The following is a 27,448-nucleotide window of genomic DNA, read 5'->3' as shown; positions in this document are numbered from 1 at the left end:
ACATGTAATATATACATGATGTAAGTATATATGTCATGTAGTAACATTCGTAATAACATGTATTATATACATGATGTAAGTATATATGTCATGTAGTAACATTCATAATAACATGTAATATATACATGATGTAAGTATATATGTCATGTAGTAACATTCATAATAACATGTAATATATACATGATGTAAGTATATATGTAATGTAGTAACATTCATAATAACATGTAAAATATACATGTCAGTGTATATGTCATGTAGTAACATTCATAATAACATGTAATAAATACATAATGTAAGTATATAAGTCATGTAGTAACATTCATAATAACATGTAATATATACATGATGTAAGTATATATGTCATGTAGTAACATTCATAATAACATGTAATATATACATGATGTAAGTATATATGTCATGTAGTAACATTCATAATAACATGTAAAATATACATGATGTAAGTATATATGTCATGTAGTAACATTCATAATAACATGTAATATATACATGATGTAAGTATATATGTCAGGTAGTAACATTCATAATAACATGTAAAATATACATGTAAGTGTATATGTCATGTAGTAACATTCATAATAACATGTAATATATACATGATGTAAGTATATATGTCATGTAGTAACATTCATAATAACATGTAATATATACATGATGTAAGTATATATGTCATGTAGTAACATTCATAATAACATGTAATATATACATGATGTAAGTATATATGTCATATAGTAACATTCATAATAACATGTAATATATACATGATATAATTATATATGTCATGTAGTAACATTCATAATATGTAATATACACATGATGTAAGTATATATGTAATGTAGTAACATTCATAATAACATGTAATATATACATGTAAGTATATATGTCATGTAGTAACATTCATAATAACATGTAATATATACATGATGTACGTATATATGCAATGTAGTAACATTCATAATAACATGCAATATATACATGATGTAAGTATATATGTCATGTAGTAACATTCATAATAACATGTAACATATACATGATGCAAGTATATATGTCATGTAGTAACATTAATAACATGTTATATATACATGATGTAAGTATATATGTCATGTAGTAACATTCATAATAACATGTAATATATACATGATGTAAGTATATATGTCATGTAGTAACATTCGTAATAACATGTATTATATACATGATGTAAGTATATATGTCATGTAGTAACATTCATAATAACATGTAATATATACATGATGTAAGTATATATGTCATGTAGTAACATTCATAATAACATGTAATATATACATGATGTAAGTATATATGTAATGTAGTAACATTCATAATAACATGTAAAATATACATGTCAGTGTATATGTCATGTAGTAACATTCATAATAACATGTAATAAATACATAATGTAAGTATATAAGTCATGTAGTAACATTCATAATAACATGTAATATATACATGATGTAAGTATATATGTCATGTAGTAACATTCATAATAACATGTAATATATACATGATGTAAGTATATATGTCATGTAGTAACATTCATAATAACATGTAAAATATACATGATGTAAGTATATATGTCATGTAGTAACATTCATAATAACATGTAATATATACATGATGTAAGTATATATGTCAGGTAGTAACATTCATAATAACATGTAAAATATACATGTAAGTGTATATGTCATGTAGTAACATTCATAATAACATGTAATATATACATGATGTAAGTATATATGTCATGTAGTAACATTCATAATAACATGTAATATATACATGATGTAAGTATATATGTCATGTAGTAACATTCATAATAACATGTAATATATACATGATGTAAGTATATATGTCATGCAGTAACATTCATAATAACATGTAATATATACATGATGTAAGTATATATGTCATGTAGTGACATTCATAATAACATGTAATATATACATGATGTAAGTATATATGTCATGTAGTAACATTCATAATAACATGTAATATATACATGATGTAAGTATATATGTCATGTAGTAACATTCATAATAACATGTAACATATACATGATGCAAGTATATATGTCATGTAGTAACATTAATAACATGTAATATATACATGATGTAAGTATATATGTCATGTAGTAACATTCATAATAATATGTAATATATACATGATGTAAGTATATATGTCATGTAGTAACATTCATAATAACATGTAATATATACATGATGTAAGTATATATGTCATGTAGTAACATTCATAATAACATGTAATATATACATGATGTAAGTATATATGTCATGTAGTAACATTCATAATAACATGTAATATATACATGATGTAAGTATATATGTCATGTAGTAACATTCATAACAACATGTAATATATACATGATGTAAGTATATATGTCATGTAGTAACATTCATAGTAACATGTAATATATACATGATGTAAGTATATATGTCATGTAGTGACATTCATAATAACATGTAATATATACATGATGTAAGTATATATGTCATGTAGTAACATTCATAATAACATGTAATATATACATGATGTAAGTATATATGTCATGTAGTAACATTCATAATAACATGTAACATATACATGATGCAAGTATATATGTCATGTAGTAACATTAATAACATGTAATATATACATGATGTAAGTATATATGTCATGTAGTAACATTCATAATAATATGTAATATATACATGATGTAAGTATATATGTCATGTAGTAACATTCATAATAACATGTAATATATACATGATGTAAGTATATATGTCATGTAGTAACATTCATAATAACATGTAATATATACATGATGTAAGTATATATGTCATGTAGTAACATTCATAATAACATGTAATATATACATGATGTAAGTATATATGTCATGTAGTAACATTCATAATAACATGTAATATATACATGATGTAAGTATCCATGTAATGTAACATTCATAATAACATGTAATCTATACATGATGTAAGTATGTAATGTTGTAACATTTATAATAACATGTAATATTTACATATTTTGATCATTTTAAGCAGTGTATTAGTACCACAGAATTTCCCTCCAACAACCCATCACTGCTAATATGTCTGCTAAAATGTTAAAAAGTTGTGTATTTTAAATCTCATAGCATAAGGAATACATGACAGAGTTATTTATTTATTTCATACTATGAAGTATATTGAGGTAGTGGCGTGAATAACAACTTAGTCAAGCTAGTAAAACAGAAAAAAACAGGACAAAATCATACAAAGAACACAAAAATGGTGTTTTAGACCATAAAAAAGGAAATAACTGAAATAATACAATTATTTGAATAAATATATTAAAAACTACCATTAGCATGAAAAGTAATTGCCAATTCAGGTACATGAACATGTTAAAGTGAAAATACTGACCATGTCAACAACACTCAACATTGACACATTACCTCGTTTTACACCGTGTTCCTGTTAATGATACACATGATCAAAAGTATCGCTATTTTCATTTCAGAACCAACATTAGAGCATATGTATCTGGTATAGGTGATAAATGCTTTAAAATGTAATATCGCTAGTATCAGCCTCTTGAGTTTGTTGACCCACACATCAAACAGTTTTTCAAAGGCACCGATAAAAGGGGGAACATGTGTGTCCATGAGTTGAGATTGACCAATGTTCATGTTCCACTTTGCCTTCTGGTGTTTCCGAGTGCACCCAACCCACAGTCTGCACTTTCCGACATTGATTCATGACTACAATCGTCTCCTCTTCATTTTGGAATGCGTTTGTTTTCGTCTCCGCAGACCCAGCGGTCTGGTCTGTTACTGGATCCTCCTGCTTTCAATGTCTTCCTTTGAGTCGGCCTCACCTTGGCTTCGACCTCCTCACCCCGGGCGATAAGAGCCTAACTGCTGCTTAAGACCCGGTCTCGGGGATAATGGTGACTTTCCGCTTGGCCTCAGTGACGTCAGGCTTCTGCGATGCTCGGTCCTCCGAGAGTCGCTGTCACTCTCTGCGTCTGCTTGAGATTAGAAGGTTCTTACTTGGAGTCCTTTGTGGACTTTGATCCTGGACTATTGCCGGCACCATTATCTCTCCTACGTTTGGATCACTATTACGATTGTGACCTGACGTTCCCCAGAAATGGTTACTCTGTTTTTCCAGTGACAATTGTTCCAAGAAAGCATTGATCCTTTCATTACCACAGATCACAACTTTTCCTGGCAGCTAGAAACCCAAACAAAAGATCTGTCATTGGAACATAACGTCTGCGGTATCTGTGGTGAAGCAGCTAATGGTGTTAGCGGACACCGCAGTTGCCACTGGAAGCCGTGCGGTCGGATGCTGTGCCACATCTGTAATGTGGGTTAGATATGGTAGTATTCGTGTTTTGGTAGCGCAGCAGGAAGTGATCAGTGAGATCAGTCTCGACCTTAGGGAGTTTCTATGCCAGAGAAATGACGTCCGGCTCACTACCGGACACCTGGTTTTATTTTCAATGGTGGTGTCTTTGTTTTGATAGGTCTGGGGGTGTTTTGATTGTTGGGGATTTCCTTTCTTGCACTGGAGACTTCCTGTTATCTAAGCCGTGACTCAGTCAGTGAGAAAAGATTTCTTCCACTGAATGGTTATTTTTTTGTCCTCTGAGGACCACATCTGACGGATTCTGGCAAACAATCTTATGGAACTGTGCTTGCCTCCATTAGGAGCTAGCATTGTCTTCTGTTACCTCAGCAGCTCTTAGTGGTTTTCAAATAATGACTGTTGCAGCCTTCACACCTGGAATGGATGGATGAGGGACTAAGATGTTGCCTGCTGTCCAAGAAAGCTAATTCATTTAAAAGTACAACTTTCAAGGAAAGCTGAAGGACTGAACTACAAAAACGCTCTTCTAAAACACAAATCGGTTAACCGTCAGAAATGGGGGCAGAGTAGGAAACCATGTCTGTCCTTAAAGGTGCAATGTTGGACTTTCTCCACAGTCTCCACTTGCTCTTCTCTCTGCCCTCAGTCTCCTTGTCGGATTATTTTTACGCTCTCTTCTTGGGACGGGATGGTTTAGGAAACAAATCCAAACAATTTGGTTGACCTGACACTGTTTGGAGTGCATGTGTTGTTCGGATTATGGGTGCAGGTGGTACTGTGAACGGGGGTGTGTCTGCTTGTAAGTACTCTGTGTGTGCGCGCTGCCGAACATGCTCCTCTGCTTGTAAAACCAGCAATGTCACGTAAAAAAAAATGGGGAACCAGTACTTTTCAAACAGAGTATAGTACCGTTTTTGATTCATTAGTACCGCAATACTGTTACGACATACCCTACAACCCTAGTACTCATCTCTACTATTAAGACATTTTGGTAAGAACCACAACTGATGAATGGTAATGGTGCGTTATTGGGCTATATGGTATGTGGGGCTGTTAAAAAGAACAACAATATACCAAGTACTGGGCCGAAAAACGTGTACAAATCCACGATAAGATCTGAACTAGAGATGTCCGATAATGTCTTTTTTGCAGATATTCCGATATTGTCCAACTCTTAATTACCGATTCCGACATCAACCGATACCGATATATACAGTCGTGGAATAAACACATTATTATGCCCAATTTTGTTGTGATGCCCCGCTGGATGCATTAAACAATGTAACAAGGTTTTCCAAAATAAATCAACTCAAGTTATGGAAAAAAATGCCAACATGGCACTGCCATATTTATTATTGAAGTCACAAAGTGCATTATTTTTTTTAACATGCCTCAAAACAGCAGCTTGGAATTTGGGACATGCTCTCCCTGAGAGAGCATGAGGAGGTTGAGGTGGGCGGGGTTGAGGTGGGGGGTAGGGGATAGTGGGGGGTGTATATTGTAGCGTCCCGGAAGAGTTAGTGCTGCAAGGGGTTCTGGGTATTTGTTCTGTTGTGTTTATGTTGTGTTACGGTGCGGATGTTCTCCCGAAATGTGTTTGTCATTCTTGTTTGGTGTGGGTTCACAGTGTGGCGCATATTTGTAACAGTGTTAAAGTTGTTTATACGGCTACACTCAGTGTGACCTGTATGGCTGTTGACCAAGTATGCGTTGCATTCACTTGTGTGTGTAAAGCCGTAGATATTATGTGACTGGGCCGGCACGCAAAGGCAGTGCCTTTAAGGCACGCCCCCAATATTGTTGTCTGGGTGGAAACCGGGAGAAATTCGGGAGAATGGTTGCCCCGGGAGATTTTCGGGAGATGCACTGAAATTCGGGAGTCTCCCGGGAAAATCGGGAGGGTTGGCAAGTATGACTGGGAGATGCAACTGGTCTGTACTTCTCCCTACGTCCGTGTACCACTCTGTACAGCGGCGTTTGAAAAAGTCATAAATTTTACTTTTTGAAACCGATACCGATAATTTACTATATTACATTTTAAAGCATTTATCGTCCGATATTATCGGACATCTCTAACAAAAATACCTGTTGTTGTTTCGTTAGCATGTCTGATCAAGGGGTTTATTAGTCAGTTGCGTGTTTTTCACAGTTGAGTTTGAAATGTAATTAGATTGATGTGGAATGTGCAAAGACACGTTCGACCCCTCAGACCCGCCCAGTCCAAATCAATCTGCAACTACTCTGTCTGACAATTGAAGGCAACAAGCGAGCTCCCCTTTGCCACTTCACCTCCACCTGTGGCTTCAATGATTGCAGCTTGGCAGCTATGTCGCACACAAGACTTCTCCCAGGTCTAATGACGTGTGGTGGAGGGAAATCTAGGCCCCTTGTGCCCCAGGGTCTCTTGTTAACCAGCTGGGTGGAGTGAACTTTGACCTTGCTGGCCTGCCCTTGAGTTAACATTAGTCATTATTCCCCCCCAGAAAGAGTCATTGTTAGAGCTTTTCCTTACTAAAAAGACTGTTTGGGTCATGACTTCACTGAGTCCTCGGAGCTTTTTCTGTCTGTGACTACCAAAGGAAATATTGACTGAGTGCTGCGTGAGGAACTCAATGACAGTATGGACAACACAGCTGTTTGCAAGTTTTACGACCCTCCGAGTCCCATTTTGAATCATACCTAAGTTTTTCGATGTCTCTCTGTACTCGGCACTTATTGAGGTTCGTCATTTATTATGTGGAAATAGTTTTAGTAGTAGTTTTATTCCCTAAACTAGAGGTTTATGTAGGCCTTGGGGTTGTACGGTATACCGGTACTGGTATAGTACTGTGATACTTTGTCTCCTCCAGGCTAGACTACTGCAACACACTTCTTGTCGGGATCCCCAGCAAGAACATCCAGAAGCTGCAATACATACACAATAGTGCTGCTAGGATCCTGATGAGAGTGCGGAAATATGACCATATCACACCAACTCTCAAATCCCTTCACTGGCTTCCTGTTCCAAAGTCTCCCTACTAACCCACCAGTGCCTCCATGGAAATGCCCCCCTCCACCTCAAAGCTCACCCCCAAATCCTCCACACGACACCTCCGCTCCGGACAGGCTAACCTCCTCCAACCTCCGAGGACAAAGCTACGAACTTTCTGCTCCGCCGCTCCCAGTCTATGGAAAGCTCTCCCTGACCACCTGAGGGCACCACAGACTGTGGATGCTTTTAAAAAAAGGCTTAAAAACCCTTATTTTTAAAAAAAGCCTTTTTTTTTTTTTTTTTTAGATATATGCATACTAGTTCTAGCTATTAGGCTGTTCTAGTTTTTATTTGTATTTATTTATATCTTTTTTAAATTTTTTATTTTTTATACACTGTAGCACTTTGAGGTTGTTTACTCAATATAAAGTGCTTTTTACAAATACAATCTATTATTATTATTATTATACTAATGAATCCTATTCGGTACGATACCGCCTCTAAAAGTACCGGTTCCGCCCCCCCCCTTTTTTAACGGGCATGACGGCGCGTCGTCTCGTCATGACATTGCTGGTTTTACAAGCAGAGGAGCATGTTGGGCAGCGCACACACACAGAGTACTTACAAGCAGACACAGCGTGTAGACAGAAAAGGGAGAATGGACGCATTTTGGTGTAAAAAGTGAAGATAAAAGTGAAGTTATAACACTGAAACACCCTCAGGAAGAGGTGCTTTAAGACATGGCTAGCTAGCTGGCAGCTAACATCCATCCACAGTCTGCAGCGACCGGTGCAAGTATCATTCTTACATGTATTATTATCACTGGAGGACGAGGAATAGCTAAACATGCTTCACTACACACCTTAGCTCACCGGCGTCACAATGTAAACAAACGCCATGGGTGGGTCTACACCTGACACTGCAGTGTTTCCCACACATTCATTTATTTTTGGCGGCCCGCCACAAATAAAAAAATCTGTCCAGCTTCTCAGGCGAATCATATAGTTGATGTAGATGCCCATATAGGCTGTTCAGATTTACTTTACAAAAGAGAAGTGTAGGATACTTCTCTTGTTGCCTTATTTGTATTTGACCACTTCTGTTTCTGTTTATTTGTTACTGACTGCGGCAGGACACCTCTGCCTCTGTTTCACTTTATGTTGCTGGTAAATAATATGGTTGTAGTAGTAGGCTAAAGTTAAATTATTTAGTATGCACTAATTAAAGGGGCAGAGCTTTAAGAGACATTTTAGCTTTTATATTTTATAAGATATATTTTTTGTAAGAACCACAATTAATAAATATATTTCAGTGAATAACTTATTGTTCAAATCTGTATATAAATATGTACATAAAGTGTTGTAATTATATTGTAAAATGGATGGATGGATGGACGTTTAAAACAAAACTGTTATTATTAATTAGTAAGTATACATTTTTTTAGCCTTTTTAGAGAAAATCATATCATTGTAGTAAATTATGCAAATTACTTGATGATGTCATGATGACCACGCCCATAGCCACGCCCCCACCGCCACAGGTATCTTGGCAGTTTATGGAAACACTGCACTGTAATGATACCAAGTACAAGAGCGTATCTAGTCGATACTACAATGATTGCATCTATATTTTTAGCATCACATAATCTTTTTTATGTGTGGTATCATCCAACACTAATGTAAAGTATCATACAAGAGAAGAATAAGTGATTATTACATTTTAACAGAAGTGTCGATAGAACATGTTGAAACAGAAAATAAGCAGATATTAACAGTAAATGAAAATAATAGAATGATAAATGACACAATATGTTACTGCATACGTCAGCAGACTAATTAGGAGCCTTTGTTTGTTTACTTACTACTAAAAGACAAGTTGTCTAGTATGTTCACTATTTTATGTAAGGACTAAATTACAATAATAAACATATGTTTTATGTACCTTAAGATTTTTTGTTAAAATAAAGCCAATAATAAATAATTTTGTGGTCCCCTTTTATTTAGAAAAGTATCGAAATACATTTTGGTACCGGTACCAAAATATTGGTATCAGGACAAACCTAGTACATAGCAGTTAATACATGTCATGGACATCGACTGATCTCACTCATGAGTCATGAATGGTGAGAATCGGCAGCATAAATCCACGGTCACTTATGAGAGAGGTTTGTTTTGGGGGGTCTCCATTAGGTAAAACCAAGCCGTAGAAGAAGGGCAAGATCTCAGGAATCCGATTTGACAGTGAACATGCTGAGTTGAAGACAGACCTAGTCAACAGTGTCCAGTCTTCCAGTGAATGTGCTTCTCTGTGCTGCTACTTCCACTTCCTTACAGTAGTTCAACGAGACACAATCCTGTTCTTGGTAGTTCTTGAGAGCTCTCCTGGAAGGATTTGAAGTGGCAGTTGGCGGTGGTGTCTGCCAGAGTCGTAGCCTTGACATTAAGTGCAGCAGAGTGTCAGAGCTGCCAAACTCCGAAAGGCCCGGATTCTTGGACGAGACCAGACCGCATACTCCGGCCTGTGTTGTGTTATTTGGCTGTCAAGAAGCAGGAGCGTGTAACAAGCTGGGATTGTGCAATGCATTGTGGGGGTCGCGGTGGACACTTTCACTGGCTAAGGCTTTTGTTTACATGTCTGTACTGGATTATGTGAAAGAGAGCAACAAACTGGAATAAAATGGATCTTACAAAATAAAAAAATGAAGGGATTGTCCCGAGGAAAACTGGACACTAATCCGAAGGCTCGCTAGCTCAAAAAAATAGGTTACATTTTTTAAATTGATCCATATGAGCACATCCAATGGACACGAGATTTAAGTACGCTACCACCATTGTCGAAGCCAAACTTCAATCAATCAATCAATGTTTTATTTATATAGCCCGAAATCACGAGTGTCTCAAAGGGCCGCACTAGCCACAACGACATCCTCGGCTCAGATTCCACATCAGGGCAAGGAAAAACTCAACCCAATGGGATGATGAGAAACCTTGGAGAGGACCGCAGGGCGACCGGTGCAATGGACGTCGAGTGGATCTAGCATAATATTGTGAGAGTCCAGTCTATAGTGGATCTAACATAATAGTGTGAGAGTCCAATCCATAGTGGATCTAGCATAATAGTGAGAGTCCAGTCCATGGTGGATCTAACATAATAGTGTGAGAGTCCAATCCATAGTGGATCTAGCATAATAGTGTGAGTCCAGTCCATAGTGGATCTAACATAATAGTGTGAGAGTCCAGTCCATGGTGGATCCAAAATAATAGTAAGAGTCCAGTCCATAGTAGATCTAACATAATAGTGAGAGTCCAGTCCATAGTGGATCTAACATAATAGTGTGAGAGTCCAATCCATAGTGGATCTAGCATAATAGTGAGAGTCCAGTCCATAGTGGATCTAACATAATAGTGTGAGAGTCCAGTCCATAGTGGATCTAACATAATAGTGTGAGTCCAGTCCATAGTAGATCTAACATAATAGTGTGAGAGTCCAGTCCATGGTGGATCCAAAATAATAGTAAGAGTCCAGTCCATAGTAGATCTAACATAATAGTGAGAGTCCAGTCCATAGTGGATCTAATATAAGAGTGTGAGAGTCCAGTCCATAGTGGATCTAACATAATAGTGTGAGAGTCCAATCCATAGTGGATCTAGCATAATAGTGAGAGTCAGTCCATAGTGGATCTAACATAATAGTGTGAGTCCAGTCCATAGTGGATCTAACATAATAGTGAGAGTCCAGTCCATAGTGGATCTTACATAATAGTGAGAGTCCAGTCCATAGTGGATCTAACATAATAGTGTGAGAGTCCAGTCCATAGTGGATCTAACATAATAGTGAGAGTCCAGTCCATAGTGGATCTAACATAATAGTGTGAAAGTCCAGTCCATAGTGGATCCAACATAATAGTGAGAGTCCAGTCCATAGTGGATCCAACATAATAGTGAGAGTCCAGTCCATATGGATCTAACATAATAGTGAGAGTCCAGTCCATAGTGGATCTAACATAATAGTGTGAGAGTCCAGTCCATAGTGGATCTAGCATAATAGTGAGAGTCCAGTCCATAGTGGATCTAACATAATAGTGAGAGTCCAGTCCATAGTGGATCTAACATAATAGCGAGAGTCCAGTCCATAGTGGATCTAACATAATAGTGTGAGTCCAGTCCATAGTGGATCTAGCATAATAGTGAGAGTCCAGTCCATAGTGGATCTAACATAATAGTGTGAGAGTCCAGTCCATAGTGGATCTAACATAATAGTGTGATTCCAGTCCATAGTGGATCTAACATAATAGTGTGAGAGTCCAGTCCATAGTGGATCTAACATAATAGTGTGAGAGTCCAGTCCATAGTGGATCTAACATAATAGTGTGAGAGTCCAGTCCATAGTGGATCTAACATAATAGTGTGATTCCAGTCCATAGTGGATCTAACATAATAGTGTGAGAGTCCATTCCATAGTAGATCCAACATAATAGTGAGAGTCCAGTCCATAGTGGATCTAATATAATAGTGTGAGAGTCCAGTCCATAGTGGATCTAACATAATAGTGAGAGTCCAGTCCATAGTGGGGCCAGCAGGAGACCATCCCGAGCGGAGACAGGTCAGCACCGCAAAGACGTCCCGAACCGATGCCCAGGCGAGCGGTCCACCCCGTGTCCCGACTTTGGACAGCCAGCTATTTAAAGGCTAGAGTATACAAATTACTTTTTCCATTGTCTATATCTCGTCAATGGAGTCAGTTTTTACTACGGTGAAGAATTTCAGAATGCAAAGTCTGTTAAGGCTCATTGTCCTCCGTTCGAATTGAGCGTAATCTACGGCTTTTGTGTTGGAGATTGAGTGAGGGCGCCCAGCCTCATTTTCTAAGTAGGTGTCCGAGAAAAAAAAAACAAGCCTCAAATACTTCTACGAAAATAATACTCTTCCATTTTTGTGCATAGCCTTGACCAAAAGTAAACAGACAACATACTTTTTTTTCCAAAATACTGCACGTTGTTTGTAACCCGCAGCTAGCTTGACTAATGCTAACAGCCTACTAAATGCTACGTGTGAAACTGAATTGATTGATTCAAACTTACTAGTGTGAAAATGCCGTGAACACACCAGCATGTACAAGGTGATGGCGTTAAAAGTCATGTGTGACGGTCTCGAGGCTGCTATCCAGGCTAACCCATCGTCTCTTTATTAGCTCGCTAACTCCAGTTCCTTGGCTTTCCTTTCACGCTGGAAATGAGGAAAAATCTCGGTAGATCTTTTTTTCCCCCCTGAAACGATCTTGACAACAATTGTGGGTGTAAATGATGCCGCACGTTTGGGTCATTTTTTGAACTAGATAGCACAGAATCTCGCGTTCAGCCATGTAAACATGCTATTCAAAGGCTCGCAACACCCACAATGCATTGCCTTTCTTCATCACACTTTCCAGCCTTATAATGGTGAGGGTTTGGAGCCCATCCATCCATCCATTCATCTTCTTCCGCTTATCCGAGGTCGGTCGCGGGAGCAGCTCTTCCCGAGGTGTTCCCAGGTCAGCCGGGAGACATAGTCTTCCCAACGTGTCCTGGGTCTTCCCCGTGGCCTCTTACCGGTCGGACGTGCCCTAAACAACTCCCTAGGGAGGCGTTCGGGTGGCATCCTGACCAGATGCCCAAACCACCTCATCTGGCTCCTCTCCATGTGGAGGAGCAGCGGCTTTACTTTGAGCTGCTCCCGGATGGCAGAGCTTCTCACCCTATCTCTAAGGGAGAGCCCTGCCACCCGGCGGAGGAAACTCATTTCGGCCGCTTGTACCCGTGATCTTGTCCTTTCGGTCATAACCCAAAGCTCATGACCATAGGTGAGGATGGGAACGTAGATCGACGGTAAAATGAGAGCTCTGCCTTCCGCTCAGCTCCTTCTTCACCACAACGGATCAATACAGCGTCCGCATTACTGAAGACTCCGCACCGATCCGCCTGTCGATCTCACGATCCACTCTTCCCTCACTCGTGAACAAGACTCCGAGGTACTTGAACTCCTCCACTTGGGGCAAGGTCTCCTCCCCAACCCGGATGGCACGCCACCCTTTTCCGAGGAGGCAACGTGGGTCCCCCCCTTCCAATGGGCTCACCACCCATAGCAGGGGCCATAGAGGTTGGGTGCAATGTGAGCTGGGCGGCAGCCGAAGGCAGGGCACTTGGCGGTCCGATCCTCGGCTACATAAGCTAGCTCTTGGGACGTGGGTTTGGAGCCTCCTCGGTCAAATGTCAGTATTTGTTGTTGTTTATTCTCCCTGACAATCAGGAACACACACACAGGACTACACACAGTGGAATAGAACCTGGGACACAACCCCAGGCCTCACTAAATTCTCTTAAGTCCATCTCGCCCTGGCTCCTGTGGATCTTCAACAAAGGCTCTCGGCACATGCTTTCATTTCCCAAGCAGCTCTTTAGAAAAGCCCCTGGTATTTCTAAGGTATAGCCGAAAGTGTGCTGCTTTTTTATTGCCTGTGACCCAGCATGACCGTCCCAGAAACGATTGCCAGGTGGTATTCTGTCATGGAGGCTGATGAATATCTGCGTGTGCCAGAGTCTTTCAGGGAGGGGGTCTGCTGGGAAAACTGCCGTCAGTCTTTCACTGTCAGGGCCAGCGCTGAGAGACTGGGGGACATTTATTCCAGAATGGAGTCAGCTGGGAGTAGCGGTTTTGCGGTGGCGACCGTGTCATAAAGAATCATGTGCTATGGTGTAGTCCTTTAACAGCCTGTTCAGTATGTCAGAACTGTTAATTCCTTCTTGATTTCATTAAATGGATCACTAACTTTGTCAAGCAATAATAACAAAGAGTGGGGATTTTCAAGCCAATATATTCAAATGTGACAATGACACTTTTGTCACAGTTTCAACACCATCAGTATTTGAAAACAGAGGCAAGCTGTGAGAAGAAGAATTAGGAATGTTCCAATCAGGATTTCATGCTGATACCGATCAGGATACCGATCGATTAACTGTAAACGTTTGAATGTATTTATGCTGTCACTTGACAGAGAAACAATATCAACAATGTCAACACAATATTTCAACTGGTTCCTTATTTTCTTGTATTACATGCAATTGTTTGCTCAAAACAAAGTCAATGGTACATTATAATCTAGGGGTGCACAAAAACAATCAATTCACAGCCGAATTGCGATTATTATTCTTTATTCATACCAATTCTAAATCAAATCATAATTTTCAAATATCTATCTATCTATCTATCTATCTATCTATCTATCTATCTGTACTTATGTACTTATATATTTTTTTACATATATATATATGTAAAATATATATATAGATATGTATATATGTGTGTGTATATATATATATATATATATATATATATATATATATATATATATATATATATATACAGTATATATATATTTATATATATATATACAGTATATATATATGTATATATATTTATATATATATATATATATACATATATATGTATATATACACATATACATATTATATGTGTATATATACACATATACATATAATATATGTGTATATATATGTGTGTATATATACACATATTATATATATATGTGTATGCATATATATATATATATATATATATATATATATATATATATATATATATGTATATATATATATATATATATATATATATATATATATATATATATATATATATATATATATATATATATATATATATACTACCGTTCAAAAGTTTGGGGTCACATTGAAATGTCCTTATTTTTGAAGGAAAAGCACTGTACTTTTCAATGAAGATAACTTTAAACTAGTCTTAACTTTAAAGAAATACACTCTATACATTGCTAATGTGGTAAATGACTATTCTAGCTGCAAGTGTCTGTTTTTTGGTGCAATATCTACATAGGTGTATAGAGGCCCATTTCCAGCAACTATCACTCCAGTGTTCTAATGGTACAATGTGTTTGCTCATTGGCTCAGAAGGCTAATTGATGATTAGAAAACCCTTGTGCAATCACGTTCACGCATCTGAAAACAGTTTAGCTCGTTACAGAAGCTACAAAACTGACCTTCCTTTGAGCAGATTGAGTTTCTGGAGCATCACATTTGTGGGGTCAATTAAACGCTCAAAATGGCCAGAAAAAGAGAACTTTCATCTGAAACTCGACGGTCTATTCTTGTTCTTAGAAATGAAGGCTATTGCACAAAATTGTTTGGGTGACCCCAAACTTTTGAACGGTAGTGTGTGTGTGTATATATATATATATATATATATATATATATATATATATATATATATATATATATATATATATATATATATATATATATATATATATATATATATATATATATATATATATATATATATATATATATATATATTTATATATATATATATATTTATATATATATATATATTTATATATATATATATATTTATATATATATATATATTTATATATATATATATATATATATATATATATATATATATATATATATTTATATATATATAAGTGGACTAGGAGCACACACAATCATGTGTGCTTCACGGACTGTATCCCTTGCAGACTGTATTGTTCTATATTGTAGGAACCAGAATATTAATAACAGAAAGAAACAACCCTTTTGTGTGAATGAGGGGAGGGAGGTTTTTTTTTTGGGGGGGGGGGGGGGGGTTGGTGCACTAATTGTAAGTGTATCTTGTGTTTTTTATGTTGATTAAATAAAACTTTTTTTTTTTAAATAAATAAATAAATATATATATATATATATATATATATATATACATATATATATATATATAGTCATGTTTACAGTGTACAATTTGATGAATAACTTGCTTTGAAATCCTAAGGCTAAGTAGATATTTATGTATGTTTTTACCCCAAAAATGTTTCGAATGTATGATAATATAATATCTCTTGCATTATTAGATGAAAAAGAAAGACAGATAAAGTACTTCATTGACACATATTATTTCCAAGCTTTCACAGGCCATTCAAAATGATGTGGCGTGCCAGACATGGCCCTAGGCCTTGAGTTTTGACACCTATGATCTAAATAGTCCAATCATGGAGACTCTGTCCTTAACAAGGCGTGCAATATCAACCTAATGGAGAATCAGCCGGGCCCAATTGGTTGCCAAACAGTGGAAACATGTGAGCTCCAACAGCAGTAGGCAGAAAGGAAGTTGTTGTATTCCTGGAGTCCAAGACATGTGGACTACATCATGTTATATACTACCAGGACTAAATGTTGATGACCACCATGGAGGATTTACTGCTTGTTTCTTCTTACGGCCGTGATTTATCGTCTTTACTTAAAACGCTTCATGACATCTCATAAAGTTCATAGCGGCTCAACCACCAAGCCTTTGGTTGTGATTAGATAAGGTATCATACGTCTACTCCAGTGGTGTCCAAAGTCAGGCCTAGAGCCGTTTGTGGACCGCACCACATTTGTTAATGACCACATTCTAAAAAATAATCAAAAAAAAAACAAAAACTTGGAATAAAAGAGCAAACAGGAGACATGTAACCAGAAAAAGTTGCAGTATTGACTCTTTCTTTAAAACTGTCATTGCACAAAAAATATAATAATGCTACATATATATATATATATATATATATATATATATATATATATATATATATATATATATATATATATATATATATATATATATATATATATATATATATATATATATATATATATATATATATAATAAAGCTACGAACAATGGGAGACCGGGCTTTCTGCTCCACCGCTCCCAGTCTGTGGAACGCTCTCCCTGACCACCTGAGGGCACCACAGACTGTGGATGCTTTTAAAAAAGGCTTAAAAACACTTCTTTTTCAAAAAAAAAAAAAAAAAAAAAAAGCCTTCTTTTTTAGATATATGAATACTAGTTTTAGCTATTTGGCTGTTCTAATTTTTATTTGTATTTATTTTTTATTATCTTTTTATTTTTATTTTTTTAATACACTGTAGCACTTTGAGGTTGTTTACTTAATGTAAAGTGCTTTTTACAAAAAAAAATATATTATTATTATTGTTATTATTATTAATGAATCAAAATGAATATTATGAATTATTGACCCGTTCAAGGCTGCAATTACTTGGCATCAAATATTACACTTTAAAATATTTTTAGGGGGAAATAATTCATATTTTGTGTGTTTCCAGTCAAAAAGTTTTCCTTGACAAAAAGGGCGTGTAACAAAAACATGAAAAAACTAAAAAAAACTTACTGACACATCTGAAGTTGATCTAGAGCAAGTGTGTCAAACCCCTTTTCATTTGGGGCCACATCACAGTTATGGCTGCCCTCCGAGGGCCACTTGTAACAGTCAATGTATACATTTTAAATTGCTTCATTACGCAATTATTTATTGTTACATATTTTTATGTACACTGTAAGACAAGTATGTAGATTTTAGAGTAAAGTTTAGCTGCTGAAATGTTACCATAAAATGTAGCATGTTTTTTACAATGTATACTGTAAATGGAAATGGGAAAAGAGTACCACTGTTTTACTGTCAAATCTACACTCGTTGTTTTTAACGGTGTATTACTGTAAATGGAAAAACAATATTACAAATTTTTTTTGTCTCTTGTTTTTACGGTAAAATTCTGGCAACTGAGCTACCGGTTTTTTACCGAAAAGTTTTTTTTTTCATTGATGGATAAGTTGCTTCAAAATCATAAGTCAAGCAGATATTTAAGTACTTACTTTGATGTTTGGAACGTGTGATCATATCATATTTGTTGCAATATTAGATTAAGTTTAAAATATATAAAATGTATTTTTTCCCGTCGAAATAGAAAGTTGACTACATTTAGAAACAAATAGACACATGGTAATAATTAATAATAATTAATAAAAAAAATAATTAATTAATTCCAGGCCTTTGTAGGTACTAGGGGGAGTGGTTTATTTATTTATTTATTTATTTATTTATTTTTGTCATAAAAAAATGCAATCGTGTGCTTACGGACTGTATCCCTGCAGACTGTATTGATATATATTGATATATAATGTAGGAACCAGAAATATTAATAACAGATGGGAGGTTTTTTGGGTTGGTGCACTACTTGTAAGTGTATCTTGTGTTTTTTATGTTGATTTAATAAAAAAATAAAAAATTATATATATATATATATTTAATTTTTAATTTTTATTTTTTTATTTCTTGTGCGGCCCGGTACCTACCGGTCCGTGGGCCGGTGGTTGGGGAACACTGATCTAGAGGCTTAAATGTTGAAACAAAAAAATAAAATAAATTTAGACTTATTTTTTAACATTTTTATGAGTGGGACCCTTTTGGATCCCCAATAATTTTGGTGGATTATTTTTTAATGTCATTGTTAAAAAAAAAAACAATAATGAATTAAAATCAATGTTGTAATGAATTATTGACCTATTTACGGCTACAATTTCTTCACATCAATTATACCTCTTTGAAAGTCTTTTGGGGGAAAATATTGCATGATCTGTGCTGTTGCCATAAAAAAGTGTATAACACAATAAAAAGTGGATATGGACAGATAGTCCATCCATCCATTTTCTACCGCTTATTCCCTTTTGGGATCGCGGGGGGCGCTGGAGCCTATCTCAGCTACAATCGGGCGGAAGGCGGGGTACACCCTGGACAAGTCGCCACCTCATCACAGGGCCAACACAGATAGACAGACAACATTCACACTCACATTCACACACTAGGGCCAATTTAGTGTTGCCAATCAACTTATCCCCAGGTGCATGTCTTTGGAAGTGGGAGGAAGCCGGAGTACCCGGAGGAAACCCACGCAGTCACGGGGAGGACATGCAAACTCCACACAGAAAATGGACAGATAGTGTTAAATAAAATATTATATGACTTCTTTTTTAAATTTTTTTTACATTTTTTATGACCGCGACTTGAGGGAAGCCTAGAGGTTAAATTTATTATTATTTTATTTTAAGATATTTAAGTACTTACTTTGATGTTTGGAACGTGTGATCATATCATATTTGTTGCAATATTAGATTGAGTTTAAAATATATGAAATGTATTTTTTTCCGTCGAAATAGAAAGTTGACTACATTTAGAAACAAATTGACACATGGTAATAATTAATAATAATTAATAAAAAATAATTAATTAATTCCAGGCGTTGATTCCAGGTGGTTTATTTTTATTTTTTGTTTTGTTTTGTCATAAAAAAAATACAATCATGTGTGCTTACGGACTGTATCCCTGCAGACTGTATTGATCTATATTGATATATAATGTAGGAACCAGAAATATTGATAACAGATGGGAGGTTTTTTGGGTTGGTGCACTACTATCTTGTGTTTTTTCATGTTGATAATTATTATTAATTATGTTAATAATTTAAAAAAATAAAATAATTATATATATATATATATATATATATATATATATATATATATATATATATATATATATATATATATATATATATATATATATATATATATATATATATATATAATTTTTTTTTTTATTTCTTGACCTACTGGTCCGTGGGCCGGTGGTTGGGGAACACTGATCTAGAGGCTTAAATGTTGAAACAAAAAAATAAAATAAATTTAGACGTATTTTTAACATTTTGGACCCTTTTGGATCCCCAATAGTTTTGGTGGATTATTTTTTAATGTCATGGTTAAAAAAAACAATAATGAATTACAATCAATGTTGTAATGAATTATTGACCTATTTACGGCTACAATTTCTTCACATCAATTATACCTCTTTGAAAGTCTTTTGGGGGAAAATATTGCATGATCTGTGCTGTTGCCATAAAAAAGTGCATAACACAATAAAAAGTGGACATGGACAGATAGTGTTAAATAAAATATTATGACTTCTTTTTTTTATTTTATTTTTTTACATATTTTATGACCGCGACTTGAGGGAAGCCTAGAGGTTAAATTTGGGGACGGCGTGGCGAGTTGGGAGAGTGGCCGTGCCAGCAAGCTGAGGGTTCCTAGTTCGATGCCCACCTTCTACCAACCTCGTCACGTGTGTGTGTGAATGTGTGAATGTGGAAATAGTGTCAAAGCGCTTTGAGTACTATTTAAAACATCTATATATCGTATTGGTTTTAAAAATGACAAATATCAACATGGCCCCACTTGCTGTGAGTTTTCAGCTCTAGTCTTATCACCTCTGGCAGTGACACAGGAAGTATTGTTGGAATAAGGTGGGAGACACCGTGGAGTATGTCAGGCATGTCTGCTGCAGAGACGTCTTCCGGAAGGGTCACACACTCTTGGCACCTACCGTGGCCTGTGTACACACACACACACACACACACACACACACACACACACACACACACATACTCGCACCCCTTTCATATACTCTCGCAAATCAGTCACATCAAAGAAGTTAGACCTGTAATCATGAGATGGTGAACAAGATGGATTTCACACTCAAAATGATAAATATTGCCAGTGTGTGTGTGTGTTCCTGTATTTCTACCCTTCTTGAGACATGAAGAAGGAAAAGTATCTTCCATACGAGGAGGTGTGAACATAAATCATGGTCCCAATAACATTGCATCTAATAGAGAATGTCTCATTTGCACCCCTGCTGGTGAAATATGTCAAAATTAGGGTGGTCCCAAAAAGGAGGGATTTTTCAAATTGACTGTCCATCCATCCATCCATTTTCTACCGCTTGTCCCTTTCGGGGGTGCTGGAGCCTATCTCAGCTGCATTCGGGCGGAAGGCGGTGTACACCCTGGACAAGTCGCCACCTCATCGCACAGATAGACAGACAACATTCACACACTAGAGCCAATTTAGTGTTGCCAATCAACCTATAATTGACTGTGTCACTTTTAAAAGTGCTCCCTCTCTGGTGAACATATGAAATAACAAGTGTGTGTAAAAAATGTGAAGTGCTCCCCCTCTGGCCAACATATGAAATAACATGTGTGTGTAACTAATTTAAATGCGCCCCCTTTTGCCAAAATGAATTAGAAAAAAATATTTGGATATATCTATATAAATACATACTGTAATAACTTGAAGTACATAATGATTAAAAACTAATTACAAAAAATTCAAAGAAAAAAATATTAACTAAAAGATTACCTTTTTTATATTTGCATAGAATGTATATATTATTAATGTTGTAAATACAAATCTTTATACAGCTACCAAGAGTGGTCCTAAAGAGGTAGGCATTTTTCAATTTGACTGTGTGTCGCTTTTAAAAGTGCTCCCCCTCTGGTGAACATATGAAATAACAAGTTTGTGTAAAAATGTGAAGTGCTCCCCCTCTGGTCAACATATGTAATAACAAGTGTGTGTAAGAAATTAAAATGCGCCCCCTTTTGCCAAAATGAATTAGAAAAAATATATAGATATATCTATATAAATACATACTGTAATAACTTGAAGTAAATAATGATTAAAAACCAATTACAAACAAAAAAATTCAAAGAAATTTTTTTTATCTAAAAGATGTATATATTATTAATGTTGTAAATACAAATCTTTATATACAGTAGCTACAAAGAGTCGTCCTAAAGAGGTAGGCATTTTTCAATTTGACTGTGTGTCTCTTTTAAAAGTGCTCCCCCTCTGGTCAACATATGAAATAACAAGTGTGTGGAAAAATGTGAAGTGCTCCCCCTCTGGCCAACATATGTAATAACAAGTGTGTGTAACAAATTAAAACGCGCCCCCTTTGGCCAAAATGTATTTGAAAATATAAATAAATAAATATGTATATAAAGACATATTGTAATAACTTGAAGTAAATAATGAAGATTAAAAACCAATTAAAAACAAAAAATTAAAAGAAAACATTTTACCTTTTTATATTTGCATAGAATGTATATATTATTAATGTTGTAAATACAAATCTTTATATATTTTGCGATCAGGAGATGGCAAAAAGCCGCTGCCTGACCAGGGCTCAGAAAATCTGCAGAGACTCCTCCCACCCCCCACCAAGGACTGTTTTCACTGCTGGACTCTAGAAAGAGGTTCCGCAGCCTCCGAAGCAGAACCTCCAGGTTCTGTAACAGTTTCTTCCCTCAGGCCGTAAGACTCTTGAACGCATCATAATTAAATTATCCCCTCAATTTCCCCCCAAAAATGTATTAACTAGCTGGAATAAAAAAGACAATATAACATACATCCATAAACGTGGATGCATATGCAAAAGTGCAATATATTTATCTGTAGAGTAATCTATTTATTTATATATATTTATTTATTTTATATATATATATTGATATATTATTTATATATATGTATTTATTTATATCTGCACCTTATTGCTCTTTTATCCTGCACTACCATGAACTAATGCAACGAAATTCCGTTCTTATCTGTACTGTAAAGTTCAAATTTGAATGACAATAAAGAGGAAGTCTAAATATAGCTACAAAGAGTGGTCCTAAAGTGGTAGGCGTTTTTCTCAGGTCTCAAGAAGGTAAGAAATACAAGAATGTGTGTGTGTGTGACCTGAATTCCTGTTAGCACGCTGTGTGTCAAGTATGCTACATCTGTGTAATGTGACAGCAGCAACAGGAGCCCCCCTCGAGAGGCCCCTGAAGAAGCTAAAACCAAACTCGTCTTTTAGCCGTCGGCCGCAGATGTTTGTAAGACCGAGGGAGGTTTCGAGCGTTAGCAACACTAGCCTAGCGACCTGATGCTACATGCTAATGCTACGCTATTGTTTTAGTAGCGACATCCTGCTAGGGTAGCGTATTACGAAAGAACAAAGTGCTCAATTTTACAGTCTGTCGGCAAAGCTCTTGGATTAGATTTAGGACGTGTAGTGAAGCCTGTAGGTTGCCTTTTTCCCTAAACAGAACGCCATGAGTAGGGAAGTTCAGATCAAAGTTGTGTGCTGTATATATTTAGTGTGTTTTTTAATGATCTACTGCAGTGTTTTTCAACCTTTTTTGAGGCAAGGCACATTTTTGTCATTAAAAAAATCCGGAGGCACACCACCAGCAGAAAACTAGAAAAAATGTAACTCCACCAAGTCGTTGTTTCTTATTTTGAGTGTGTTGGTGTCTTCCTGTGTGTAGTGCTTTAGTTCTTGTCTTGCTTATTTTGGTGGCCCTTCCTGTTTTGCCGGTGTTTTCCTGTAGTGGCTTCATGTCTTCCTTTGAGCGCTATTCCGCGCACCTGCTTTGTGTTAGCAAGCAAGGCTATTTACGTTGTTGCTATCCTTCTTTGTGTGGACATTGTTGATTGTCATGTCACGTACGGATGTACTTTGTAGACGCCGTAAGTTTTTGCTGTCGTCCAGCATTCTGTCTCTTGTTTACTTTGTAGCCAGTTCAGTTTGACTTTTGTTTTGCATAGCCTTTTCCTTTCGTTCATTTTGGGTTTAAGCATTACATACCCTTTTTACCTGCACCCTGCCTCCCACTGTGGTCTGCATATCGGGATCACAACAAACCATCCTCGTCTCACCCGACACATTCCGACTTTTACAAAGCAATGCTGCCACCTACTGACATGGAGTATTACGTGGTTACCCTGCCGAGTTTTACGCAGCACAGACACTAAGCAACGGCACATTATTGGCAGATTCTAATTATTGATTTGCCAAAAATATTTTTGGGATAAATTAGGTGAAGTTGCATAATTTCCCACGGCACACCAGACAATATCTCACGGCACACTAGTGTGCCGCGGCACAGTGGTTGAAAAACACTGATCTACTGATACTACCATTGGTACCGATACAGCTCATATATGGATGGATGCTTGGTCGCTACACAGCAACAGACATCCTTTTATTCTCTCTAGAGATAGCATGAGAGGTTTACTGGCGACGCTTGATGACCTCATCAAACCGCCGCGAGCGCAGCATAACAACAACAAGAGTGTGTTGTTGCAGGTGCTGTAGCCGTGGCTAACAAGCCAGCGAGCTCGGTGACTGACTAACGACACCATGTCTATGGTTTGGGATTATTGTAAAGTGTTTCTGACGGATAAAAAACTGGCAATTTGCAACGACTGCAAAAAGTTGGCGACAACTGGATGGTACTACTTTTTTTGGGGTGTTTGCTTTTCATCCATCTTCCGCTAACCACTAGGCCACCTACTCAGTGGCCTAGTGGTTAGAGTGTCCGCCCTGAGATGGGTAGGTTGTGAGTTCAAACCCCGGCCGAGTCATACCAAAGACTGTAAAAATGGGAGCCATTACCTCCCTGCTTGGCACTCAGCATCAAGGGTTGGAATTGGGGGTTAAATCACCAAAAATGATTCCCGGGTGCGGCACCGCTGCTGCTCACTGCTCCACTCACCTCCCAGGAGGTGAACAAGGGGGTGGGTCAAATGCAGAAGATGAATTTCACCACACCTTGTGTGTGTGTGACTATCATTGGTACTTTAACTAACTTAACTTAAATGACGTCGAGGGGAATGATCACTACTGTTTATTGAAAATGGTCCGATACTGATCAGTGACTGGTCGATTGGCTCGTCCCAACACCATCAGACAGAATTACTGAGGAAATATTCCAACACAGTGTTGCTGTTCAAACTGTGTGTAATGTTACAGTGGTCAAAAATAATACATATACTTGTCAATTTAAACCTCTGCCTTGTTTATAATGAACATTTACGCCTACTATGCTACTGTATTTTAATGTCGGTCATTATTGCGGCACTTGGTGAACCACTGCCGACTCTTCTGGTGGCAGTGTGTCAAAGAAAATTTAAGTCAAATTAAAAAAGTAGGAAAATAACTTGGAAATATTTTTTGTTGTTTTTTATTAAATGTAAAATAAAAACTGTAACTTGTACCTATTTAAAAAAAAATATATATATATATATGTGTATGTGTGTGTATGTATGTATATATATTTATATATATATATATATATATATATATATATATATATATATATATATATATATATATATATATATATATATATATATATATATATTAGGGCTGCAACAACTAATCGATTAAATCGATTAAAATTGATTATTAAAATAGTTGCCGATTAATTTAGTCATCGACTCGTTGGATCTATGCTATGTTTTTTTTTTTTTGTTTTTTTTTAAATAAAATAAAAATGTTTTCTTTTTTTTTTTTTAATAAACCTTTATTTATAAGCTGCAACATTTACAAACAGCTGAGAAACAATAATCAAAATAAGTATGGTGTCAGTATGCTGTTTTTTTCAATAAAATACTGGATAGGATAGAAATGTAGTTTTTCTCTTTTATCCGATCATTAATTAATATATACAGTGTGTGTATATATATATATATATATATATATATATATATATATATATATATATATATATATATATATATTAGGGCTGCAACTAACGATTAATTTGATAATCGATTAATCTGTCGATTATTACTTCGATTAATAGTCGGATAAAAGAGACAAACTACATTTCTATCATTTCCAGTATTTTATTGAAAAAAAACAGCATACTGGCACCATACTTATTTTGATTATTGTTTCTCAGCTGTTTGTAAATGTTGCAGTTTATAAATAAAGATTTATTTAAAAAAAAAAATATATATATATATATATATTTTATTTTTATTTTTAAAAAGCCTCTGCGCATGCGCATAGCATAGATCCAACGAATCAATGACTAAATTAATCTGCAACTATTTTTATAATCGATTTTAATCGATTTAATCGATTAGTTGTTGCAGCCCTAATATATATATATATATATATATATATATATATATATATATATATATATATATATATATATATATATATATATATATATATATATATATATATATATATATATATATATATATTTTGTTTAATTTATTTTTGAACGTCTCTCCTCGTTGTTTACGATGATGTAAATCTTCTTCATGGTGTCAGCGAGCTGCCCTCACATAGATAGAACATATAAGTCTCCTCGCCGGAGCGAGTTTACACGCGACCGTGCCGCTCTCAGCGAGTTTGTGCAAAAGGTCAGAGGAAGCGCCGCCAGACGCCGACCCCCCTGACACGCCCCCTGACACGCCCCCTGACACGGCGGCACAGCGGGTGCTTTTCCAAGCAGCCCAGCGGAGGCAGGGAAATATCTGGCTAGGAAACTTCCTCACTGAAGTGGTTGACTGATAAAATGCACTTCTAGTAAAGTAGTATTTCTGTTACTGTCACATGCAAAGCAGCTGTGCCAGAAGACCTCTTAGTGGTCTGACTTGGTGTCACTTCCCAACATGGATCCAGACTTTCAAGTCTTTCTTGGTTTTTACCACCATTCAGTCTTACGTTCTCCGCTGGATTTATGGCAGGGTTGTTTATTTAACATGACACACGGTCGGTCTGAAACAGACCTGGACAAATGAAGGCCCGGGGGCCACATGCGACCCTTTAAGCTTTTCAATCTGGACCGCCGGACATTCCCAAAACATTATTTTAGATCTTTAAGATGGAAAGTGTAGCTGCCATTAAGATGTGCAGAGATGTTTTCTAAGTCTTTAACTATACAAAGTATTTCAATGGTTGGAATATGTGCTTTTGCATGATATACTAGTTACTATGGTCATCTAATTAGTTACTATGGTCATCTAATTAGTTACTATGGTCATCTAATTAGTTACTATGGTCATCTAATTAGTTACTATGGTCATGTAATTAGTTACTATGGTCATCTAATTAGTTACTATGGTCATCTAATTAGTTACTATGGTCATGTAATTAGTTACTATGGTCATGTAATTTGTTACTATGGTCATCTAATTAGTTACTATGGTCATCTAATTAGTTACTATGGTCATGTAATTTGTTACTATGGTCATCTAATTAGTTGCTATGGTAATATAATTAGTTACTATGGTCATCTAATTAGTTACTATGGTCATCTAATTAGTTACTATGGTCATGTAATTAGTTACTATGGTCATCTAATTAGTTACTATGGTCATCTAATTAGTTACTATGGTCATCTAATTAGTTGCTATGGTAATATAATTAGTTACTATGGTCATGTAATTAGTTACTATGGTCATCTAATTAGTTACTATGGTCATGTAATTAGTTACTATGGTCATGTAATTAGTTACTATGGTCATCTAATTAGTTACTA

At 35.9% G+C, this 27,448-nt stretch overlaps 1 protein-coding gene across 1 annotated transcript in view; it reads left to right on the top strand.

The window, feature by feature from the left end:
• Positions 1–27,448, top strand: part of p3h2 (prolyl 3-hydroxylase 2) — a 150,002-nt gene that overhangs the window by 48,442 nt on the left and 74,112 nt on the right. The gene's annotated exons all lie outside the window — the stretch shown is intronic.

Source organism: Entelurus aequoreus, linkage group LG19 (genome assembly GCF_033978785.1).
Source record: "Entelurus aequoreus isolate RoL-2023_Sb linkage group LG19, RoL_Eaeq_v1.1, whole genome shotgun sequence".
Taxonomy (NCBI): Eukaryota; Metazoa; Chordata; class Actinopteri; order Syngnathiformes; family Syngnathidae; genus Entelurus; species Entelurus aequoreus.
The sequence above is the reverse complement of the archived record's forward strand: the minus strand, read 5'-3'. Positions and strand labels throughout refer to the sequence as shown.